At 42.0% G+C, this 6,117-nt stretch overlaps 1 long non-coding RNA gene across 1 annotated transcript in view; it reads right to left on the bottom strand.

Annotated features, from left to right (window-relative positions):
* Positions 1–1,505: 1,505 nt before the first annotated feature.
* LOC122550926 (uncharacterized) overlaps positions 1,506–6,117 on the bottom strand; it is a 44,697-nt gene continuing 40,085 nt past the window's right edge. The window contains exon 4 of the long non-coding RNA XR_015757493.1: positions 1,506–2,011. This is a non-coding gene — a long non-coding RNA (uncharacterized LOC122550926). The remainder of the gene's footprint in view (positions 2,012–6,117) is intronic.

Genomic DNA, 6,117 nt, shown 5'->3' with positions numbered 1-6,117 from the left:
TGTTCTCGCATTTTCTTTTGGTAAATTTGTCTACGCATCCAGCACCTGCAGTGCGCACCTCATCAGGGAGTAACTTCTTTCTTATGCCATTATCAAAGAATTCAGCTTATGTTCCAACACACATATCATGCATGACTGGAACAGATTCTTTGAAGAAAACAACTCTCTGCTCCCTTTTCTTCTCACCAACTCTAGCTCTACTGGAGATCTTGTAACCAGCAAAATTCAACTCCCACTTTACCTTGGCGTTTTCATCTGTGGCAGTTTGGATCATTTTCAGATAAGAATTACAGAAGTTAGATTGTACTAATCTTCTTTTCCAGTTGAATATCTTAAGATAGGTGAACGATGAAATGTTTTATCAAATGTGAGAATGGCTCTGGCCATGTAATGTTGCATATTCTTGTTGCTTTGTTTTTTTAAATTCAGAAGTCAATTTAAGGATTCCTGTGGTTATTTTGTGTGCTATGTGTTTTCAGTGAGTTCAAATTAATAGGCTATGCATGTGTATTTAGAAGCTTAAAGGCTGCATGGTTTTATTTTTCAGCTTTTTTTTATTGTGGAGTAAGTTGGGAAAATCAAAGGCATGTGGAGGAGCCATTGCACTTTTCTAAAAAGATGTTGCTGTCACTCTTTGTGAGTTGTATTTGTCCTGCTGCCTTTCACAGGCTATGGGGGAGGTGAGATAAGATGACACAGCACGAGGGTCTGTGCATAAAATAAGATTTGGTCCACAGTAGGTTGATGATTGGTTTGTGCAACTGTGACCAGTTGTTAGTTCCAGACGTCATAGGTCTGATGATATCTCTTTGTTCATTTATTGGCAGATAACAGCTTGTGTGTGTGAACAATGCACTGGCAGAAATCGTCCACAGTGAAAGAGGCAGTGTTTGTCCCTATGTCTCTCTTTAGTGAGTAACACAAAACTGAATTATCTGCTTCCAATCTGAGTTATAGGGCTGTTGGCACGAGCCAGTGACTGTCAAATTAGACAATAGTGTGTAAATCTTCTGGGTACTTGGCAAAGAACAGAGAATCTGGAAGGAACAAGGGAAATTGGAGAACAGAAGGCTTTGGGTTTCCTCTGGATGCTCTGGTTTCCCCACATAGTCCAAATATGTGCAGGTTAGGTGGATTGGCCGCGCTAAATTGTCCATGGTATCCAGGACTGTGCAGGCTAGGTGGGCTAACCATGGGAAATATAGGTAACATGGATAGGATAGAGGGGGTGGATTTGGGTAGGATGCTGTTCAGAAGGTAAGTGTGTGGACTCAATGGGCTGAATGTCCTGCTTTCACCTTAGATGCTCCTTGGATTCTATGATTCTATGAAAAAGTAACACCTTATTATATCCTGTGAATTGGTGCCTTTGAACTGTGTTTCTCCAGTTTATTTTCCCTTCCATCCAGAACAGCAATGTTTTAGATGGCTTGTCTCTGTCTGTCTGTGTGTCTATAGGTTTTGAAAGGAGTTTAGAGTTTCAACTGGTAGAATTATAAGTAAATAATTTATTTATTTAGTTTTTTTAACAAATACCAGGTCTTGTTAAGCACAGAAACCTGGCCAGTCTCTTTGGTTAACTTTTTTAGATTTAGGTTTTATTATCATGTGTACTCAAGTATGGTAGAGAGTACACTGAAAAGTGTAAAATGTCACCACACATAGCACCAGCATAGATACAAAGTACACAGGTACAAATTCTTAGTTACAGAAGTGGAAAATTAAAGACATAAATTAAAAAAGTTCAACATTACAGTCTTCTTAGAATAAAAGTAGAAAAATAAAGAGATAACTGAGTAGATTGAACAGGTAAATTGAAGACTTCATGTACTTCGTAAAGCCTGTAACTTTTGTGATATCCTGGGAATAATGGGTCTCAAGCATCTGGAGGGGAAGGGTATAGTCTGCAATATGTGGTTGGACAGAGGCATCATATTTGTCAGTGAATCCAATAACCTGAGACCATCTATTGACATGGACAAAGGCTGTCTTGATAGATAGAAAGGTCACCCTAAAATGTTGAAAGAACAAACATAAAACTTGAGGAAAATTAAACAATAATCCAGGCCAGAGTATCGAATGGGAATGAGCAAAGGGGAAGAGAGAGAGAGCGACATGTCTGGATCGTTCAAGCTTTATTTCCTTCATCTGAGATACATGTACCTGTTTAGTAAAAGTCAAGAAGTCGCACAACACCAGGTTACAGTCCAACAGATTTATTTGAAAGCAGCGCTCCAAAGGCTTGTGATTTCAAATGAACCTGTTGGACTACAACCTGGTATAGTGTGACTTCTGACTTTGCCCACTCTAGCCCAGCCCAGGCACCTCCTGTTTAGTAAAGCATCAGCAGGTTCATTGTCCTTTCTACTTGGTAAATGGCATCTCAAAAAACACAGAGAGGAAAATAAAACTTATGAGACCTTAAAGGAAATGGCAAAATCAAAAGTTCAATTTCTAACACAGAACATTTATGGAAAAAATTATACTTTGTGCCTCTCGCTCAATAACTTAGATTGCCAAGGTCAAGAATAAGAGGGAGTCTAAGAGGTACATTATCTGTTTGAAGAGCTGCTAAGCAATTTGCAGAGATCTGCTTCCTGGGAGCAGATGTTCAAGCAGAGACCACGGTCTGAATTTCAATGGCTTTAATATCAAGCTTATTTTGGAAGTCTACATTTACAAACACGAATCATCTCCTTCTGCATCTCAGCAATGTGCCGCTTTGGGATTCATGGATGGTTGCACTTGTGTATGTAGGGCTGCAGAATAATAGCAAAACTCAGCAGGCCATGTAATGGGGTTTCTGATTGTCACAACGTGTGTCATTATCGTTTGCGTGGGGGCTACACTATAAAATATGCATCAGCAACCTCCCTGGCATTGCAGGTCAGGGGAAAGTCCTGAAGCCGTCAATTGGAAATGTATCACCATGTGGTAAAGCTGATGCCTCTGAGGTGTTGGAAAGTGGGTCTTTTTTGTCATACTTTGGCAGAGGCAAAGAAGGAGCAAGAGGACAGATGGTGGAGAACCTCAGTACAAAAGACAAAAGTTTTTTTTAATGGTGGAGAGAGAAGGAGGCATGAAAAGGGTACAAATTGACTTGTGAAAGGCAGAGAGTTGATCTCCACCGAGGGCAAAATGAACAAGACATGAAAACAACATGGTACTGGGACGTGTCGGGAAAGAATGTAAGGAAAATGGAAAACTGACATAATGCAGTTGGATATTGCTGGAAAAGCTCAACAGGTCTGACAGCATCTATCGAAAGAGATCAGAGTTTTGGATCCAGTAACCCTTCCTCAGAACTGTTTAGTTCAGAAACATTTTGAGTTCTGAGGAAGGGCCCAAAACATTAACTCTGATTTCTCTCCACAGATGCTGCCAGACCTATTGAGCTTTTCCAGCAATTGTGATTTTGTTTCTGACTTCCAGCATCTGCAGTTCTTTAGGTTTTTATTTCATGATGCAGTCAGTTTCTGAATCTAATATTGAGACCTCAAAGTTGTAAAGTGCCAAAGTGAAAAATTAAGTCGTGTTCTCTGAGCTTGCGCGGAGCATTGTTGGAACATTGCAACAGGCGCAAGACAAAAATGTTAGCATGGGAGCAAAACAGTTTATTTAAATGTTCGTAGTTCTAAGAAACATTAACACTGCCTTCTCTCTCCACAGATGCTGCCAGACCTGCTGCGTTTCACCAGCATTTCTTCGGTTTGTGTAGCAACTAGAGAAGCCAGTTTGAACACATCAACACAATGTCCCCAGAACATTAGTCTGAGATTCTGGATTGTAAATCTCATGACATAACTGGATATAAAATACTGAAAACAAAACATGCTGGAGATCACATCGGGTCGCGCACCATCTGGGGAGAGAGAGCAAGCTAACCTTTTGAGTCTGATGTAGAGTAATCTAAACTTGAAACGTTAGCTTGCTCTCTCTCCATGGATGCTGCCTGACCTACTGTGATCTCCAGTATTTTCTGTTTGCAATACAAATCTGCAGGCAATTTGCTCCTGCCTTCATTGTAAAGTGTTTTGGAACATTAGATTAGATTCCCTACAGAGTGGAAACAGGCCCTTCAGCCCAACAAGTCCACACCGGCCCTCCAAAGAGTAACCCACCCAGACCCATTTCCCTCTGACTAATGCACCTAACACTATGGGCAATTTAACATGGCCAATTCACCTGACCTGCACATCTTTGGACTGTGGAGGTTTTTCAAGATGTGATCTATGTGGACACTCTCTGTATTTATAGAATCACTACAGTATGGAAGCAGGCCACTTGGCCCATCAAGTCCACACTGACCCTCTGAAGAGTGTTCCACTCAAACCTTATCCTATCTCTGTAACCCTGCACATCACTAACCCACCTAGCCTGCACATCCCAGGATTCTAAAGGCAATTTAGCATGACGGATCCACCCTAACCTGTACATCTTTGGACTGTGGAAGGAAACCGGAGCACCCAGAGGAAGTCAACACAGACACGGGGAGAATGTGCAAACTCCACACAGACAGTTTCCCGAGGCTGGAATCGAACTCAAGTCTCTGGCGCCGTAAGGCAACAGTGCTAACCACTGGGCCACCAGATTCTTGCACTGTGATGAGTTTTACTGATTTATTGCTACCTCAGGGGCACAATTTTATGTTTTGTTGGGTTTCCTGTTCCCCTGATGGATGTTCTGCTGCTGGTGGGTTGCAGAGCATCTCAAAAGAGTATTAAGTGACTACGGGTAAATCATTCCCACCCCCTCAACATGATCAGGGGAGGAGATCCTGAACAGCCAGGTAATCAGATGGCCTCAGGGTAGCTGTAAAAGAGGACCCCCATTCCCTCCCCCTTTCTCACCCACAACACAGCGTTTACAACCGAGCAAACCTGTCAGATTGAAAGAGATCACTGCCGCTAAGAGAAAAACTGCTGCAAAGCAAGTCGGCCACTTGCTAACTCTGGGAAGACTGTGAAACCCTGCCCAGGATTCACCACATGCCTATATATCATGAGGTGAGCTTCAATTTATGTGACACTAATGTTATGTCGATATCTAACTTTTTGGAAGGTGGCATTGAATCGGCTTTAACTGTTTATAGAAACAATTCACAACAACCTGCTGCATCAACAGATTTCTCATTATCCTGTTCAGTTTTAAACATAGAATTCCCACAGTGTGGAAACAGGGCATTTGGCCCAACAAGTCCACTCACCCTTCAAAGAGTAACCCACCCACACCCATTCACCTGTCTGACCACTCTACATTTTCCACTGACTAATGTACCTAACCTACACATCCCTGAACACCAAGGGCAATGTAGCATGGCCAATTCACCCTAACCTGCACATCTTTGGATTGTGGGAAGAAACCAGAAGAAACTCACACAGACACAGGGAGAACGTGCAAACTCCACACAGAGAGTCGCCCGAGGTGGGAATCAAACCTGGATCCCTGGCGCTGTGAGGCAGCAGCGCTAACCACTGAGCCACCACTTGACCAATGGTTTTGTGTATCGGGTGACTGATCCTCCTGTGTGTGCAAGTAAGCACTTTGCTCCCTGTTTCCCATATGTTGAACACCTCAATTGCATCTTCCTTTAACTTGCCCATTGTGAAGCTTAATGGGCACAAGTGTTTGTGAAAACTGCACTCCCATTAATTTTATTGAAGATGTAAAGCTTATAATAGCTTAATGGTTTCTTTTTGCCTCATGATTTCCCATCCATTGTGTTCCTGAGTGCATATTATGCACGAAAGGTGATGGAATACCTGTCAGAACAAGGTGTCTCTTTGAATCGAGACGCACTAATAAATGTTAGGATCGGGGACTTTGGATAAAATTTCTGTTCTTCGCTTCAGCACTGTACAATTGTTCTGTTAAATAGCCAGCAGCCACTTGTGGTTTCCAATTGTTATAAAATTACATCAATGCTATAAAATGCCAGTCTCCTGACTGAGCAGAGGTATCAATTTTCTGGGCCATTTGGTCATTATCAGCCAGGAGCAGCTCATTGCAGGAGCATGAGATAGACACTGGTTATAAAAGCTGAAGAAAAATGACACCCCTCTATTATCATTAATAACAATAAAATTGGATTTTGTAGATGCCACACTGCGTCACTGG

Source organism: Chiloscyllium plagiosum, unplaced genomic scaffold (assembly GCF_037043375.1).
Source record: "Chiloscyllium plagiosum isolate Xiang-an unplaced genomic scaffold, Cpla_swu_hap1 HiC_scaffold_6, whole genome shotgun sequence".
In the NCBI taxonomy this organism is placed as follows: Eukaryota; Metazoa; Chordata; class Chondrichthyes; order Orectolobiformes; family Hemiscylliidae; genus Chiloscyllium; species Chiloscyllium plagiosum.
Note: the sequence above shows the minus strand (reverse complement) of the source record. Positions and strands in the feature narration are given on the sequence as shown.